The sequence below is a fragment of the Megascapheus bottae genome, chromosome 6 (genome assembly GCF_031878675.1).
Source record: "Megascapheus bottae isolate mThoBot1 chromosome 6, mThoBot2.hap1, whole genome shotgun sequence".
Lineage (NCBI taxonomy): Eukaryota > Metazoa > Chordata > Mammalia > Rodentia > Geomyidae > Megascapheus > Megascapheus bottae.
In genome coordinates, this window is record NC_143514.1 from 46,638,205 (window position 1) to 46,658,262 (window position 20,058).

Below are 20,058 nucleotides of genomic sequence, written 5' to 3' on the forward strand. Positions count from 1 at the left end.
CATGTTGGAGGTGAAAATTCTGTTTATTTCTATCTAGAATCTATCTAGACATGATATTGACTAGATGGTGATCTCTCATACCAGTGATCCTAGATACTCAAGAGGCTGAGATCTGAGAATTTGGCTTTGAAGTCAACCCAGGTAGAAAAAAACCATCCTTAGCCAGGCATGGTGGCTCACACCTATAGTCCTAGCTACTCAGGTGGCTGAGATCTGAGGATCATGTTCAAAGCCAGCCTGGGCCCTAAAGTCCTTGAGACTCTTATCTCCAATTAACCTTCAGAAAACCGAAAGTGGTGCTGTGGCTCAAGAGGTAGGATGGTAGCCTTGAGGTGAAGAGCTCAGGACCAAAGCCCATGGCCATAAAACTGACAAAAAAAAATATCCTGGAGATTGATTCTTATCTCCATTTACCTGGTAAAGAAGAACCAAAGAGGACATGTGGCTCAAGTAGTAGAACACTGGCATTAAGAGTAATAATCTTTAAAAATTTGAAACTATTCTTATATGTACCTAATATTATTTATGCAGAAATTCTAACTTTTACAATTTCTCCGTTGATTGTTTTCTCTTAGAAATTGTGTGATGATGTATAAATATTTCTCAGCATCCATGATTGCTTCCTTAAGAAATCCAAAAGATGAATTGTAAAGGCTGTGATCATTTTTAAGAAACTTGATATTTTTGTCCAGTATCTACTTCTTACTGATATCAAGACAAGCACTCAAGCTTTTAAGAGAGCCAGTCAAATTAAAAATGGAGAGAGTTCTAAAAACATTCTTACACTCTTCTGTGTATGTGTAGATGTATGTGTTTATATATGTAAGTGTACATTTGTTTCAGAAATGTACATGCACAACCTGACTCCTTCGTAAGAAGCATTCTATAGCTGCCTTATGCTGCTTACTTTAATGGTAGGCTATATGTTTGAGATATTTTTGGTCAGGGGGAGAATGGTGATGTTATTTTTGTTGGATCCATCCTCATATTGCCAAGGCTTAGTATAAGGCAGGAAGCAAGTATGTGTTTCTTGGATGAAACAGTGAGAAAAAAAAGCCTACAAAATAATTAATAATCACCTCTTTAATATTATGTTTGATTTGTTTTCAGCATTCATCAAGACATGGTGGTGACCCCTGGCTGTGTGTCTTCATGATTGAAGAGCTCTTTTGTTCAACACAAAGGTAAATATTTGAATTGGCTTGCCTTTCTGGTTAAAGAGAAAAGATATTTCTACTTGGAAAAATGTTCGCAAATGTCAGTAGATTCTTGGGCTTCTTCATTTTCTTAAACTATATTAGAGCATTCGTGAATCTTTGTTTGTCAGCATTTAGGGTAGCTTTCCTCTGGTCTAGTGTGTGTTTGTGATTGGGAAAAAAAAAGGATATTTATTCTTGTCCTTCTTCTTTCAAAGTCCCAAGTAAACATCATTAGGATCCTTCCATTTTCCTGTTCTGATTTTTGTCTCTTTTACTATATACTCTTTGAAGGATTTGATATTTTAAATTTGTATTTATTGTAAAGGTGATGAACAGAGGGTTTATAGTTACATAGGTCTGGTAATAAGTACATTTCTTTTTGAACAGTTTTAGCTCTGCCCTCATTTTCTCCCAGTTCTTTATTTTTATTTTCTCCTGATCCTCTCCCACAAGTTACAGTTTATTTTTAACATGGTGTCTAGTAAGTATCGCTGCCATATTACTTCACCTTTTGTCCCTCCATTTCTGTGCTTCCCATTATACTCACCCAAACAGATAAACTTGCATATAAGACAAAGAAGTCCAGAAATTAAAACCAGAGACGAAGAGGAAAAATAAAAACTATACACAAATTTCAAAAGACTAAAAAAAACACACCTATGTGAACTCTCTTTCCTCAAATATCTACTCTCCTGATATGTGTACCAATCGAAGGAACCATTCTCATTTGTGCAAAATAAAAAGGAACTCTCGGTTTATCTTTTGTATAAGATAAATGCTCCAACATAAGAAAGAACCTTGGAGATTTACAAGCTTAAGGGACATATACTGTTATTTGGAGGCCCTAAACTTTTTAATGATGGTGACATTAAATTAGGTACTTCAGACAGAAGCCAGGAAGGCACAATTGAAAATGCCTATTCTTTTGACAAATTAGAAGCATTCATTCCAATATCTATTTCTTGTTTACTGGGGATAATGTTGAATGAATCACAGACTGGTGGATGGATGTCTCTTCCAACACTTTTAATTAGCAGCACTGCCTATTAGAATGAAAATAGTGTTGCATTTCTGCCATAGATTACCCTTCATCCCCCCCACCTCACCCCAAATGGAATAGAAATCTTATTCTCCACAAGGTAATATTCATCTCTTCTCCAGTCAGACAAGCATAGAAAATTAAACAATGGTCCGTTAAAAAGCCAAGATAATGTATTTATCATTTCCAGTTTATGTGAGTTTGCAAGGCAAATAGGAGTGGGAGCTATTTGTTATGGGACCTTGGGGACCAAAGGACTGGAGAGAGGGAGCTGGGTGGTTGGAGAATCCACGACTAGGTAAAAATTCATTAAAAATACGAGGCAGTAGTGGAGACAGAGGACATTAATTACTCCAAGAACTCAAATGTCACTATTCATTGAAGTGACCTGGAGAGGAGTCTGAGAACCTTTTCTGTATGTGTCCACAGTAGAGAGGAGGAAGCTGGGATTCCTCAGCTGTCAATTTTTGCATTTCCTTCATGACTTATTGACATGTGCAGCTGACTCGTGCCCCAGCCTCCTCTAATGAGTAGAGTTAAATGAGAAATGGGGCTGGCGTGGGAGCACACTTCCCCCTGCCCACAAATCTATCCAGCTAATTCAGATGAGCCTACTCATCCATGTAAGAAATGGATGAACCCACAGGAAAGCCTGTAATTTACCCCAATAGAGGGAAGAGGCGGATCGTTTGAAGCTGGACTGAGTTTGGTCTGTTATTACTGCTTTTCCATCCACGTTAGGTATTTTCTGAGGTGGAGTGAATTTGGAAAGACAGATTAAGGTTTTCTTCCTGAGGAGAACTGGGGAGTAGTAGATCCCCCAAACAGTCATCTTTTCTAGATTGCCTGTCTAATAAATCTCTCAACTATATTCTGCCTATAGACAGAAGTTGGAAATATATAGATATTTGGTGACTTGCAATTTTAAAATCAGTGAAGTTCTCTGACTAACGAAGTATGAACTTTCTCAGAAAGGTGCCTTACCTGGCCTCAAGAATCCAGGATTTCATTTGGGACTCTGTCATAAGGAGTCATGGGGCCTCACACAAGTTAAATCCTTTACATGCAAATGGCAGAGATTCTGATCCGATGGCAACAATCAAAAGAGAGCCTGTAGAAATTCTTACACTAGCCATTGTCTCTGGGTCTGAGAGTTTGGCCTATTGTGCTTCCCTAGCATGCACAAAGACCCTGGTTCAATTCCTCAGTATCACACACAGAAAAAAGCTGGAAGTGGTGCTGTGCTCAAGTGGTGGAGCTCTAGCCTTGAGAAAGCCCAAGGACAGTGCTCAGGACCTGAGTTCAAGCCCTAGGACTGGAGAAAGGAATGAAGAAAGAAGGAGAGCGAGAGCGAGAGAGAGAGCGAGAGAGAGAGAGAGAGAGAGAGAGAGAGAGAGAGAGAGAGAGAGAGAGAGAGAGAGAGAGAGAGAGAGGAGAGAGAGGTGAGGGCAGAAGGAAGGAAGGGAGGAAGGAAGGAAGGAAGGAAGGAAGGAAGGAAGGAAGGAAGGAAGGAAGGAAGGAAGGAAGGAGGAGAAAATGGACATCCCTGGGGGTAAAAGCACTGAATTTGAGTGTGTAGAAAGCCCTTCTTTGCTAGAGAGACCAGTTGACCAGTAAGAGGGACCACAACTTTCTGAGCCCTCCCAGGGTAGAGAGGACCTACATCAGACCTTTCAGACACAGATAGGATGAGGATATTCTAATATGAATTATGTTACCTAGGACTTGGTTTATGGTATTTTTACTTCTAGGTTAGCTATTGTGGGGCGGGGCTTGGGAGGTTTGGAGAGTAGAAAGGAAATAGCAAATAGCAGCCCTTTACAGCTTCTCCACTACTGCTCAACTACATATTCATGCAGGTGGCCTGAAACAATATCTCCCTCCCTTTCCCTGATTCCACCTCATCATTTCTGTAGCATTGGATAGATATGAATGTATTTTTGTGTAACAGTGATAGTCAGCTTTCTGTCCTGTAACAAAATGCCGGAGAAAACCATTGTATTAAGAGAAAGGTTTGCTGTGGCTCATAGTTTTGGAGGTTCCAGTCTATGTTCTATTGACCTTGTTGCATTGAGCAAGTGAAGAGATGTTGGGTATACATAACAAGCAAAACTGCTCCCCTAAGGGCAAAGAAGCAAAAGAGGGGAGGAAGGAACTAGAGTCTCTTGACCCTCTTCTAGCTGGCCAGCAATGCACCAAGCCTTCCTATCAGGTCACCTTTTAACCTGCCACTACCTCCTAATAATTTCCTCCTTGGGGATCAAGATATGGCCTTCGAAGAACATTCAAGATCCAAACTACACCATTGTGCTTCATGCCTTCATGCTGGATTTAAAAGGTCACCACATCAGCAAGTTAAGATGCCGTGAAAATCCAGGGTCTTATTGATTTAAGGAAATTTTAGCTCATGCTTTAGGCTCCTGAGCTAACTCCCAGTCTCTTCATTTTCACCTATCTTCCTTCAGAATGACTTCAAGGTGCAGCACACAGATGTGAAGCAGCAGATAAGTGGTGCTTAACTAGTTCACACAATTTCATAAAACCACACAAATCAATACTACATGTATATTTATTAGACAGATATACATGATATATTAGTGCTTATTTCTGTTCATCTAGCTGATTTTCATGGACACATGCAGTCATATGATTGACTGGTTAATTTTTGCTAGTCTAGGGGCTTGAACTCAGGGCCTGAACACAGTACCTGAGCTTCTTTTGCTCACAGCTCATACTCTACTACTTAAGCAACAGCATCGCTTTTGGCTTTTTCTGCTTGTATGATACCATGGAAACCCAGGGTTTCATGCATACTCGGCAAGCACTCTAACATTAACCCATATTCCCATCCTCTCATAAGATTTTTAACAGGAAATTCTCTAGTTCACAAGGCAACTTGTTCCTTTTATGTTTATATCACAAAAGAAAAGGCGAACTTGTAATCTACAGGTGTTTTTCAGTGAAATGTGCCTTCCATATCCCCCTCAGGACATTCTCCCTCTGTCTTCTAGTTTCCATTTTCGTGCACCTCACACATTTATGCTTTTTACCTTTTTCACCATTGTGAACTGCAGAATTTTAAACTCTTAATAAAATTAATCCCACTAGTTTTGACACTACCAGGGAAATTCTTCTACCTATTCAGTTTCCCCCATGACCTGTCTCTTACTCAGATTTACTCTGCCTTTTGAAGACAGTAACTGATTCTTGACAATTACAAGATAATACAGTGCTAAATAGAAGGAAGGTCACCAGTTAGATTCAGGCTGATACTTGTTTTCCAATACTTCATGGTGCTAAATATATCTGCTTATTTAGTTTCTAGGGATTTCAGTGTCCTCAATTGTAAAATGGGTAAATGTCAGCTGATCAGACATATTATGACTTCAGTTGTATTCCAAGTGTTCAAAGCCCATCTGACTTGAATCTATCTTCTCAGTATCAGATTAGCTCACACCTGATTTAGTGTGTGACCAAATGTTGAACTTTAGCTAGACTCTGGTGCTATTTGAGATACTAAGATCTGAGGATCACAGTTTAAAGCCAGTCTGGGCAGAAAAGTGAACATGCAAGTGTTTTCTGCCACTCTGTAGGCTGTCTTATTCTTCATAACTTTGGGCTGTGCAGAAGCTTTTCAGTTTGATAATATTCCAAATTTACTGTGCTTTGGATCTTAAAAAAATCCTTGCCCAGATGAATGTTAGGAAGTGTTGCCCCTAGGTTTTCATCTAGCATTTTTTGGTATTAATTTTTTCACTAGTTTCCATGTATATATTCAGTTTTCCAAGTCCTGTTTGTGGAAAAGACAACACTTTCCTCAATATCTGTTTCCAGTGCCTTTATGGAAAATCAATTGAGCATATAAGTATGTATTTATCCTCCTATTTTCCATTTTGTTCCATTGGTGTCTATGACTCTGCCATGCTGTTTTGTTACTATGTGGTCTAGGGTATTTTGAAATCACATAGGATGAAGAATATACTTATTTTAGCAAAAAATATGATATTAATAACCAAATTCTTGGCCCATTTTAACTGTTATTTCTTAAGAAAGTTGAATTGAATATATACTAGTCCATATTTAAATAGGTATAAATAGCAGTTATTTACAATTCAAAAATAGCCATCAAAAAGTACAAAGTTTTGGATGAGGAGAGGATAATCAAAAATTTTCTTGTATGAACCACTTTAACACTAGTGAACAAACAATCAGAGTTGAAATGACAAATCATTTGGAAGGCTAACTAAAAGTAAGGGTAAATGACTATAGTGAAAAGACTTAAAAAGGGACACATTATTAAAACATAAATTAAGTATATACCAGCTAAACCATTCTGAGAGAGTGACAGAGGGAAAGAGCTTGTGCTCTCCCAGGCTGAGAAAATCTCCTTGTAACTAATAGTAGTAACTCTGAGAACACCTTACTATGATGCACACAACTTACTGTACCACATAGACCTGGTTATAAAAATCCCTGTTATTGGCACATGTATGAATGGTAGACAAAGAGATATAAGGTCATGGCTGAAATTGTATTTATGATCATATGGATACATTTGTGAACAAACTAAGATGTAGAAATAGTTGGCTTGCCTCTCTCCTCCATCTCACAAGTAATACATAATATTACTATCGTCAATGTCTAGCACATGAGAGAGCCTCAGGAAACACCTACAGGTAGGGTACGTATATTTAAGCATTGCCAATGAACTCCAGCGGAACATCTATAGATGTCAGTAGACATTGTGACAGAGTCCAGAACAAAATGAAATAGGAAAGAATGCTCAGGAGAATGACTCTCTGCTAACGATTTAACATGCTGATGTTGGTAACATCTCACCTGCCAAAGGTATCCTATTCAAAATGAAGGAAACAGCAGAACAGGATTAAATTGGCACAGCTGGAAGAAGTCTGCCTGTGTGTGAAGAGTCGAATGTTATCTCCAGGCAACGGATGAAGTTGTAACAGGAGGATTTTTATTTTTAGTGTTGGGGAGAAAATGAATTTGATCCAAGAGACACCTAGGGTTGATGAAAAAAGATCAGGGCTGGAGGGAGGGAATGAATATATAATAGGCTCATACCAAGAAGATTGGGTAAAGGGGTAGAATAGGAGAGAGACCATTGGTAAAAGATCTGTAACTTTATAGTACTGCCAGAAAAGTATAATGCAGTGCTCCAGGTTATCTGGTCAACCTAGACTCCTGCTGCTCTGGACAAGCAATATCAGAGTCGGTACCTAAGCCCTTCAGAATCAGCTTCTGGTAAGTTAAAAAATCAGTGATTCTCTGGTGTAGAAATGACTGCATCTATTTGGAGGGTAGGATGATTATTTATTAAATCACTTAATGGTACAGTTGGCTGTTTGTATCTGTGGATCCCACATCTACATTTTCAACCAACAATAGGTTGAAAATACCTGAAAAGAATTGCATATGTACTGAATATGCACACTTCCCCCCCACAATTACACAAACAATAAGATATTCATATATATATATACATTTTTAAAACTACTTACATTGCATTTATCTTTTATTCAATGGACAAACTTTCTCCACCCAACTGACAGCCACCACGGTCTTCAATGTGCTCATTTGTCCTTCTAGCAGCCTTCGCTGAAAGGATTCATAGGATTTAAGGATTACAGTTAGATTCAAATAAAGTTTTATAATCTTCACCACTATCAAGACTGAGTGCACGTATAAGCATGAACAGTATTTCCAGGTTGTTGTAACTCCATCCTTCTGAAGGAAATTTCTATTATAAAATGGTTTAACAGCGGACTTGATTTCAGCCAAGCCTGTTTCTACCTGTAAGTGCTTTTGCAGGAAATAAAAGCCCACCCAGAGTATGCATGTTCCTAGGTTCTTCATCTCCCTGTGTTTAGCAAGTGGCCCTAATGTTGCTGTAATGCTGGTGTCTTTATTTATCAGTGTCTTTCAGCTAGGGTCACTAGTGCTAGGGGTCCTACTGAAGCTAATGCTCCCCGATGGCTCACAAATTAGGTTCAATCAAATGTAGTCATTCTTCTCTTTGAGCAAGTCCCTAGTGCTATGCATTTAACTTACCTAATCTCCTATTTGGGCTGTTACATTCTAAACATGGATTGATTAGAATTGGAGAACAAGCTCTCCTAGAGGAAAAGGAGCTTTTACAATAGATGGAGATGCCTGCTTTGGAGCTAAAACCCTGACTTACTTTTCTCTTGGCTGTTTGTTGGTGGGCGTGCTTGTTTTCTCCAGTCTCCCATGTTTTGTAAGCATTGGAATCCTGTGGTTTTGTGTGAAGTTTTAGAAATGGTTTTATATGTATGAAAGTACTTGGTAAAGTATAAGTGGTTATGAAATATGAGTTCATATAATGCATTTAGAATTTTTTAAAAAGCATTAATAGGACTGATTTATATTATTTGAAACATTTCTTCTATTCAACTTTAAGGAAAACAAAAGGAATCAGGCCAATCTGGTACCCTGAGGAGTTTCAGAGATGATCTATTTTAACTTCCTTTTCAGGAACTTGAGTTCCCTAGTGGGGTAGTCACTGGCATTACAGCACAGTAAATGGCACAGAGCTGAGCTCCAACTTAATACATTATGCCTCCATTTCTTCCCTGCTGTGCTTCTATAGGATATCTGTGTACTGTGGCCCTTGATGGAAATACCAGACCAGACCAGAGTTTCAAAGTGTACATCCAGGTATAACTCTTCTGGTTCCTAGGCATGCTTTTTCCATGTATGTGTGAGGATGTCCTTTTTTGTTTCCATATATTTTATTGTAATTAATAGAAGGGTTACATTATATTCACCAGTTAGAAGGTGCATTACTTCACAAACATTGATACCCTTTCTCATGTCTTGGTCCCCATTTCCCTCCCCCCACCCCCACCCCTCATCTTATTTTCCCCCTTTCCCTATCCAATTTCAAATAACCAAATACACATATATACAATATATCAGATAACCAGGTGAAATACATAGACTCAAAAAAATATATAAATATATATTATATACATAATGCAATCTATCTCCCAAAGAGTGGTACCTTATCTGCAATCTTCTGCACAATAAACACACACACACACACACACACACACACCACACACACACACACACACACACACACACACACACACACACACAAACTGGATTTACTTTTAACCACAGTGGATCAGTTGTATCTGTTTCTTCAACACACTGGATCTTCTCCACTGTTCTTCTTGCCTCTTTCCCTAGGGGAATCTGTTCTTCAGATCTGTGCGCTTGTGTCCCTGTAACTCTCATCAGTGGACAGACTCCTCTAGAGAATGGCCATGCTGTCTTTGCTCCTGTGAATTATCAACTAGGGACCTCCTGATAATTCTGTTCCTCCCACTGAGCCATACAGGTTATTGACCTGAGGTTAAAACTAAGCTGAGTGGTGAGAGCTGAATATGGGCAATAGATTCAATCCAGCACACCGGAGGCAGAAACAGCTCAGTGGCAAGTGTAGAGAAGTACTTCAGGGGACACACTTCACAATACACAGCCACGTGATCTGACACTCTTCACTTAGTATCACTGAAAATTTGTACTTTCCAGAAAGGAATACCTGTAAACACTGATGTTTATCTTCCTATTTAGCACTAATAAAGTTATCACACATGATTTGTTGTTTTTATTAATCAAAAGTTACAAATTGCCATGCTTTTACAAGCACCTGTTTGGTTATATATGCAAGAATTTCAATTTTGAAATTAATTTAACCATATTATACACAGCTTAGAAACTAGAGAAAGACAAAAAAAAGAACAACCTTATGATCCTCTATTTGGGTGTATTTCTTCCAGTGTTTAGATAATGCACTTTTATTGTGTTTTATTGTGCATAACTATTGTAAGACTATATGAATATACATGAAGACTGCTTTGCTTTTACCCATAGTGTATTTTTTATCTTTCATACGTAGTACCTCAGTAACAATCATTTCAAATGTCTGCATAATAGTCCATTAAGTCTGTGGACTACTGTTATAGTGAATTCCTTGTAGTAAATTCCCTATTCTGAGGAATGGATTCCTTGGAAGATTTTGTCAGTTGTGTACTGACACCTTTGCACACAAAGACCTTTCAACTTCTGAGATTATTCTATTAAGATGTTACTGCACTATTATCAATTTTAAACACTCCCTTTGATAAAAATAAGAAATTCATGTGCCTATTGGCCATTTTTATGTCTTCTTCAAAGAAGGTTCTTTTTAGCACCTTAGGCCATTTTTCAATTGGGTTATTGGCTTTGGGGGGGGTTAATATCAGTAAGTTCTCAATATATTCTGAATAGGCCATTGTCTGATGTATAGCTGTCAAAAATGTTCTCCCATTCTGTAGACTATCTTTTTAGCTTGACTATGTCCGTTGCTATTCAGACACTTTTTGGTGTGATACTGTCCCCTTTCTCAAGTCTTCTGTTGATTTGCTGAGTTTCTAGATCTTTACTCACAAAGCTCATAACTGTACCTTGGAGCCCTAGTATTTCCCTGCTCTTTCCTACAATGGTCTCATGGTTTCAGATCTTCCATGAAGGTCTTTATTCTATTTATAAGTGACAATTTGCAAGATCATATATTAGAATCGAGTTTCAGCTTTCTGCATGTATATATCCAGTTTTGCCAGCACCATTTTTTCTTCCAGCCTGTTTTTTTTGCTCCCTTACCGAATGTTAAATGGCTGTAGGTCTGTAGATTTACTTCTGGGTCTTCTGTTCCCCGATCTTCAGGACTGTTTTTGTGCCATTGCCAAGCTGGAGATCTCAAATGGTGTAATTCCTTAGAAAAGCAAAACCAAAGTTTATTGAAATAAAGCACCCCTATGCAGGTACTGGAAAGTGGTGAGGTGGGATCAAGGGGGAGAAAAGGAGATGTATGAAAGAGAAAAATGCAGTCAAGAATTCAGTGTGTATGCTGAGAAATTACGAAGGGATGAGTAGCGGAGGGATGGTAGAAATTAATCCTTGCTCTTTAATGAGGAATCTGAGGACCCATGTATACCCTTATTATATCAGCATATATTATATAAGGTTTATTATCTAAGTCTCAGAAGGCCATCTTCCTGAACCCCTTGCACTCAATGTTAGCCACCAGCCCACAAGTTGCTATCACAAGGCACACACCAAGGTGTTCTTTAGGTCTGTGTTTGTGCTCAACCATTCCTAAGACCTTAGCTACCTCTACCTGTACCCTGACCCATCCACTTTACAGGTCTTATGGCACCTGCTCTGCGAAGTCTTGGCTAGTTCCAGTAGGAGAGGCTAGGTACCCTGGGATTCTATTATTTCCTAGACTATCTCTTCATGACGTTTATTCTGCTGACAACACACGGCTCTGAAGCAGGAAAGTGCAATTTTTCATTGTTTCCCCAGTTGTTAACACGGTACCCAACACATAGTTAAGTGTGGAATAGCTGATAAGCAAGACTATCAATAGACTTGGCAACTGGGATCTATCTGTAATATGTTAGAGAAAGAGGAAAATGTATGCAAGTATTGACAGATGGTGTCTCCGCTTATCCCGTTTTAATATGCAAAATGTATTATTAGTATAGCAGAAGATGAAAAAAAAACATAAGTGGAATTTCTATAACAAAGCTGAGTATATTGAAGGATACAAAGACTCTGATTTCTGTGCATCTTTACAAGCATTTATATTTCAATATTTATATTTTGATATAAATAGCATTTCATTTATAAATTTAATTTTCCTGCATCATTAAAATGTTTAGACTATTCTAGTGATTTTCACATTGTTTTCACTTAGTTATTTTTTTTCATTTTATTTTTTATTATCAAGGTTACGGTTACATTCTCCAGATAGTGCATTCATTACTTCTCACACATTGATACCCCTTCTTATGTTTTTGTCCCCGTTTCCCTTCCTCCACCCCTCCCAATCATCTTGTTTCCCCCCTTCCCTTTCCTATTTCAAATAAGCAAATAAACATATATACAATATACCAGGTAACAAAGTCAGATACAATAGCAATATGAGATTAACCAACGGGCAACAAAGGAGAAGAGAAATAACATAGTAAGTACATTATATGGAAACAAGAGCTTTATCTGGAAAGACTGCTGTTCTTAACGATTTTCACATATTTATATCCAACCCTAGTAATCTCTTGATCTTATGGCTCCATCAGTAGCCTTATCTAATGGTCTATCTGTTCCATCTCCAACTTGACCATTTTAGTGAGTGTCAACTTAAGCCTTCCATATGCTCAGCCAAAAACTTTAGAGTCACTTTTAACCCTTCTCCTTTTTCATACCTTCATTCTCATCTTCAAGCAGGTGGTGTTGCCTCTACATTCACCCTAAGCTCAGAATTCAGCCTCTTTTCATCACCTTCTGCCTGGGTCTATCATTGGTTGCCTGGATTATAACAATTACCTCCTAATTGACTTCTTAACTTTGAACATTACCTTACATTTTACACACAAAAGAAAAGTGTCCTTTTAAATGTCCACCCTGTTCTTTTTACTGGTGGCTCCTCTCAAAGTCCTTCATGGTATACTGGACTATGCAAGCTGCCATCAGAATATAAACAACCTAAAGGTATACATGACAGACATTCATTTTCTCACAATTCTGGAAGCAAGTCATTCACTCAAGGTTAAGGTGTCAACAAATTCAGATTCTGATGAGGCAATTATTTTATAAACTGTGTGTGTGTGTGTGTGTGTGTGTGTGTGTGTGTGTGTGTGTGGTGTGTATATATTTCCTTAGGTGGCATTTACTTATGAACTTGTTTAACTTTATTACCTCTGTAAAGGGCCTGTCTTCAAACACCATTCCATCCATGGATGGAGCTTCTTCATATAAATTAAAGGAAAATACAATCACATAACCTACAAATTCTATAAGATCCATGGCATCCCTTTTTCAGTCTTTTAGCTGTTCCAGGAAAAGTGGGTTCCTTACCACTCCCTATATATACCCACCCACACCCATCTAGGTAAATTGCATTAGCTGCCCCTCAATCCAGGCTGTTCCCCAACTATCTGTATAACTTATCCCCAGTATCATTCAGTTCTCTGTTCCAATGACATTTATTGACTGTCTTCCTTGACTTCAAACCCTTATTCTGTGATTTACCACACTGATTCTATCACAATGTATTTATTTGTTTTTCTCGTCCACCACTGTGGGACAAGTTAGTTTTAGGGAGTTTTGAAGTTTTTTGTTTACAAGTGTTCTACTGGCACACAAAAAATACAATGTCTTTTATTTCATTACCATATTTCAGTCATTGTTTTGATTTATATTTACCTCGTTGTACAGAGGGCTTTCAATTAAACATGTCAGTTTATAAGTAGTACAGTGCCTCTTGGTATGTTAGTTGTATGCCAAGCTTGTAAGAATATAAGGTAGAAATTTGTTTTGTTCCTTTTTGTTTTATTTTTGTTTTTTGGTGGCACTGGGGTTTGAACTCAAGGTTTTATGCTTGCTAGGCTGGTACTGTACTACTGAGTTAGGACTTCAGACTTAGATATTGTTCTGCTTTTACAGATGAAAAAAAGGAATACTTTTAAATGTTAACATTCATATATTCATAGATGTACACACATATGTGTATGGGTATATGTATATGGAGAGATAATTTTGTTTGTTGCTTAATATTGTCAAGGGATATGCATACTGTCCTATTTGCTACAACTTAATCATTGGAGTAATCCTAAAAGATTATATATTATTTTCCCTATTTTTGCACAATTGCATATGCCACAAAATGATTCAATAACTTTGTTAGGAGAGGCATGACTAAGTGATAGCACAGATGGAAACCTTAATCTGACTTCAAAGAATTCATTTCTATCCATTATTGTATCTCACATCCATTTGGCCCACTGCCATATGTCAGGTTCTCTATAAAATCTAGCAATGGCACTGTGAGATCGGTTCCCCTATTATTCTCATTTCAAAAATGAGATCACTAAGATTTGATGTCATATGTCAGCTCCTCACACATGTAAGCCAGGTATTGAACATATGACATTATGCTGGTGCTTGCTTTGCCTTTATCCCTTAATGGCCTAATTAACTCCAAGGTATGGGGCTCCCCTATCATGTTCCAACTTTAGCTTTCTATTCACAGTCGAAACTCATAAGCCAAAAACTTTGGTATGATAAGGCAAAGTAACATATCTAATAAAAATATTGAAAAATGTTATGTGATGTAAACTTTTTCAGTTATTGTTGTAAGTTGTTCAGTTTCTTTCAGGTTAGGTCAACTTCTTTGTACCCAGTCTATTTCTTCTTAGATACTTTGGAAAAAATGTGTGTTTTGCTCAGCCTCTCTCTTTACCTCTTATGTTAGAACTTAGGTTCAATAGTGAAGCAGGATAATTGAATCTATTTTTTCAGAATTTCATCGGCGGGCTCTGTTCTGGGCACATATTATTAGAATTGTGAGAACCACACATTTTTTGAAGATGAAAATGTTGGGCTGAGCCAGGGAGATTATTAAAAGACACGACAATTCTAGTCTTAGAAAATACAGAGGATACCAAGATTCCTTACACCTTCTTCTATCCCCTTCAGTACAGAACTCATTCACACATGCACACACCACATGCATGCATGCACACATTCACACCCCTAGCCTTCCCAAGAGAATTCTTCCTTCAACTGTACTCTGCAGCCTGCTTTAGCTGTACACTCCCCAGCCACACACATTGGTTCTCAAGTGTCTCAGAATAAGCAATATCATCATCATATGGATAGTGGATCACGGAGTTTTGTAATCCACTGAAACAGAAGCACTGAGGTGAGGTCTAAGGTCTATATCATGTTATTATAAAACTTCCAAGGGATTACTAATCACACGCAAGTTTGATAATCCTGAGTTTGGAGAAATATGACATCTTACACCCCTCTTCCCATCTCAGTCCTGCCAGCCTTAGAATGCTCTAGATTCTTCTCTCTGTAGCTACAACCAAAGAAGGAAATACTACTCAGGGGTCCAGATCTTTATAAGCTTTCTTCATAGTTTCAAATTTGGTTCAGGTAATATGTGTGTATATATATATATACATATATATATGTGTGTGTATGTTTATATAACATAGATAAGGCACATTTATTGCTAATTGGTGTCTGTTTTAAGACAAATTTCATTAATAAACTTTCCCACTTTGATTTTATCTTTGCTCCTAATGGAGTATAAGAACTATTATTTAATTGAGTACGTTCTGTTTGCTTTAATTTTTTTCAATGTATTCATTTGCTGCATTTGAAACCAATAGCAATGCAACTTCCACTGAAGAAAGGGGATTGCCAGCTTTCCAAGTACTCAACTCTCTGAAGACTTTATTCTTTGAATCTTTCCTTCTAGTATATAACTCCAGATTTCTAAATAACACATTTAATATTGCTGTTGCATTATTTTCAGGTGTTATGTTTGATTTCTTGAGGTGAAAATGTAGTTCTCCTTTCTTCTGACCCTCAAAACATTCACCTGCCAGTTTCAGCTACCTCTATTTCCTTCTGTCCAAGGGCTGGAGTCCCTGAGTGAAATGAGGAGTGTATTGCTGACATCCTACCCATCCTCCATCCCCTCCTGGACACTGAGATACAACTTCTCCCAAGGTGCGAGGTCAATACCTATTTCCCTTATAATTCAAAGAATATATAAAAAATGTTCACCCCCAGTGGTTAGTCTTGGTTAACGTATTAACAGGAAGACTTCTCATTTGAAATGCATATCATGCTTCACACAAACACGAATGTCAAAATAACTTTATTAACTTATCTGCTAATAATTTATGCTAAATTAGTATTCTGTTTTGTGACAGTTTTAGAAATAAATATCTTCAATTAATGATTTGCATTCTAATAAAAGCTTTTTATATTTGAAATTCATGTAAAATGCCATAATTTTTAAATTCCCAGCTTACCATTCTCTTTACCTGAAGATATAATAAGATGGTCAGTACTCATCATTAGTATTTATAATAATCAATACTAATAATAGCAATAATAATTGTTCTGCTTTAGAGGTGTGTAGCTTATTAAACTCCTCCTATATCCTAGGGATTACTCTAAATTCTTTTTTTTTTCTGTGTGGTCTGGGGCTTGAACTCTGCGTCTGGGTGCTGTCCCTGAGCTCTTCATCCCTACCCCCTGAGCCACAATGCCACTTCTGATTTTCTAGAAGGTATTTGGAGATAAGAGTTTCACGGACTTTAGTGCCTGGGATAGCTTTGAACCATGATCCTCAGATCTCAGCTTCCTGAGTAGCTAAGATTAGAGGCGTGAACCACTACGCCTGGCTTTACTCTAAATTCTTATTTTAATTAGGCAATTCTCTCAATGACAGTTTTTGCTGAAGCTGAACTACTGGAGACACAATTTGATAAGCAAGGACACTGAGTCACAATAAAGTTAAATGATTTACATCCAGTTCTATATGCAGCTAGGTAATACTGCCTTATATCACCTCTCATCATAATCCTTGTTGACACCCAGGGGCCTTTAGGGTCTCCCTCAGAGTTAAGCATTACAGCAGCTCTCCAGTTTAATCATAGTAGGTCCATGGTCTCCTATATCCCATTATATCTACAACAATAACCTTCCTATCGACTGAAAACCATTTCCTTGGGATTTCCCAGTGTGATGTTTGCTGTAGTGAACATTACTCAGTCCTACCTCCCTGATTAATCATGCCCATTTTGCTTTGACCCCTGCTCACAGTTTAAACTTATTGTCTATCAAAAGGCATTGTGTCCTCTGCCAACATGGAGCTTGGAGGACCAATCAATTCAAGATTCCTTTGCGCTTTTGATTTGGGCTACTGACCTCTTTTTGGATATTTCCCTATTCAATATCATGTTCATTTCACTTTGCCTGATTCATCTTAGCAATTCTAACACTGCCAAAAGGTAACAATCCTGTTATTTTGGTATTTATTTTATATACTATCAATACTTTCTGTGAAAGGTTGAAGAATTGCTAAAACAAAAAAAAACTTGAACAAAAATAAATTATTTAATGTACTTGAGATCTAAAAACATATAAATATATTACAAACATTGGAGAAATTATAACTGTAATATAAATTGGCAGATGAAAATCACTAAAATAAATATTTCAGCCATAAACTAAATAGCACATAAATTAGGAATATGTAATTAATTATGGAAGTTGAACATCAAAATTTGCTCTTTTTAAAAATATGTGAGCTAAAAAAATAATGTGGGTCAATGACATCATCAAGTTTCAACCAGATTTTCATGCAAGATTTTCTTGCTGCTGGAAAGGCTGATATGGAGATACTTAAAGTTTATCCCAAATGTTTTCCTGTGAATTTTATCTTCAAATAACCTTATGTCTTATCTGAAATTTGTTGTTTATTGTTATTGTTTGAGAATGGAGCCTTTTATGTAGCCTAAGCTGGTCTTAACCTGAGATCCTTTATCCTCATCATCTCAAATGCTAGCATTATGGACATGTGTCTCTGTACTCATTTTAACTTAATAATTTTGAGTTCTTCAAAATTAGTTCACTAGGTCTATTCCCACAAAGACTGGAGATATTGTATTGACAGGCATCTATGTTTCTTCCTTTGTTTACCAATAGTATATTTTCATCATGAGTAATTTATTGTGACACAGAATGTCTTGTGTTTGTTTCCATTGTGTAACGTTCATGGTCTACTTTCTCAGAAACCTTTCACTACAATAGTATTTATTCAATACGAGCCTTGCAAGACCACAATGTAGTTGTTTATTGTAGTTCACACACACTTGAATCAGTCTAGACTAGTATACTTCATATTACTTTGTCTTTGATCTGCCTTTACAAATATCAACTTGAACTTCAGATTCACTGAAAATTAGAATAGCATAGGTCTATGGATATTTTAATATTTTAAGAATAGCAGGCTTCCCTGGAATTCCACAATCTGATTGTCACTCCTGATTCTTCCTTGTGTGGAGTACTCAGCATGCTTTGAACTGAGGCTCCCACTTTTCACACATGATAAAAAAAAATGTACATTGTTACTTAAATTAATGTGCTTGAGGCCATAATAACTCACAATGGCCTGCACCGGTATATTGAACTTAATGCTTTAGGTTCTAAAGACAGTGTAACTTTTACAAAGTTATCCTCTCCCCATTGTATAAGTAAACTCCATGCTATCTAATCTGAGATAAAAACAAATGGCCAACATTTTTCCTCAGCAGAAGTCATCATCTGGGTTAGCATTAAGAGGTAATTTTCCTGAGGTGAGTGTTGTGAAACACCTGAATGAACTCTTGAGGCATGTTATAAAATTTTCCCTTCCTCTCTTTTATCATTCTTGAAAGTAATCAAGATGAGGACTCCCAAGACTTACAGTTTCCATTTGACCTCTCCAGGTCTCTTTGTACTCTGCAATGATGGTGTTCTATAAAATCTTAAGACAATTGAAATTCCAAGTCAGGTTTCCTGACATTTGATCCTTTACCTCTTTGTTGCCTTACACCTGAAAATCTTGGTGACATATCTGAGTGACTTTCTTCCCTCTTATTTTTGAGTCTCATGCCCCCCCATACACTTTGTTATGCTATTATCAAAGCATCCAGGTGGAAGGGATATCTCATGAAATTGGAAATAATCTTGGTTGTCTTTCTTCTATTTGCTCCTTTCATCTTTTTTTCTGTTTAATAAGCACAAAGTAAATACAGAACAGTTTTTTTTATTCTAAAATGTTATGAACATTAAGCTCTGAGTATTATCATGGGAATGCATTTCATTTGAACTCCAAGGAGCACTAATGTAATTTTTTAAGGGGGAAAAACTTCAATATTTGTAATGCTGTAACAATTTCGTTTTGCTGCAGTGGATCTAGAAGGCCTCCTTCTGGCAGATTGTTTTCAAATCACCTCAAACTCTATCAGGGTTCTTTGAGGAATTTGCAGTTCTAACTCTAAGTAGGCTTGGTTCAAGAGTAGGGCAGGAGCCTTGAGCTGAAAAGTTCAGGGACAGTGCCCAGGCCAAGATCAAGCCCCATGACCGACAAAAAAACAAAAAAACAAAAAAAAAACAACACATCCCACTGCTCAGTCATTTCATAGGTACTCACTGCATCCACTACTGTGGCCCACTGAGCATGGGGACATGAAAAAGAGAGGTAATTAAGGTTAAATGAGGTTAGATGGTTGAACTCCAGTCCAGTCTAAGTGGTGCTCAGACCACCCACAGATAAACTTAGGTGAGAACACAAGCTGGTAGCCACTGGAAAATCAAGGGGAGAGAGACCAACTTTTCTGGAATCTTGAACTTGGACTACCAAACTCTAAATCTGAAAGAAAATAAATTTCTGCATTTAAGCCACCCAGCCTGTGATAGTTTGCTATAGAAACCTTAGCAAACAAGTATGTTCCAAGAGTAGTCTTCCTTCTTCTTCATATTTAGGGGACCTTAATCCCTCACAGTCCACCCCTGACACCTGTCACATCTTCCTCTACTTTCTCACTTCTGACAGACACCTTTCCTTAATTAATGGTAGATGGTGGGTATTCCTGTGGCTTCATTTTTTTATGAATGTCTTACGAAATCCACATTAGCTTATAAATATTGATACTGGCAGGGCACAAATAGCTCCTGGCCATTTATAAGAAATGTATGTTTCTGGCACATTCCCTATCATCTTTTCTAAAATAAGCTCCAAATTTCTGCAACATATAACAAGTAAATGTGTCACTTTTGTGTCATACAATACATAGCAGAGATCTGTTTGTAGAATTGTATGTGCATCTGGAGCTTTAATTACTTATATAATTTGATGCATTTTACACATGTATTCTTTAA

General features: G+C 37.4%; 1 protein-coding gene across 1 annotated transcript in view; it reads left to right on the plus strand.

The window, feature by feature from the left end:
- The first annotated feature begins 1,110 nt into the window (after positions 1 to 1,110).
- Dab1 (DAB adaptor protein 1) overlaps positions 1,111 to 20,058 on the plus strand; it is a 592,785-nt gene continuing 573,837 nt past the window's right edge. Inside the window, exon 1 of the mRNA XM_090334743.1 lies at positions 1,111 to 1,184. The gene's annotated coding sequence lies outside the window, so the exon portion shown is untranslated. The remainder of the gene's footprint in view (positions 1,185 to 20,058) is intronic.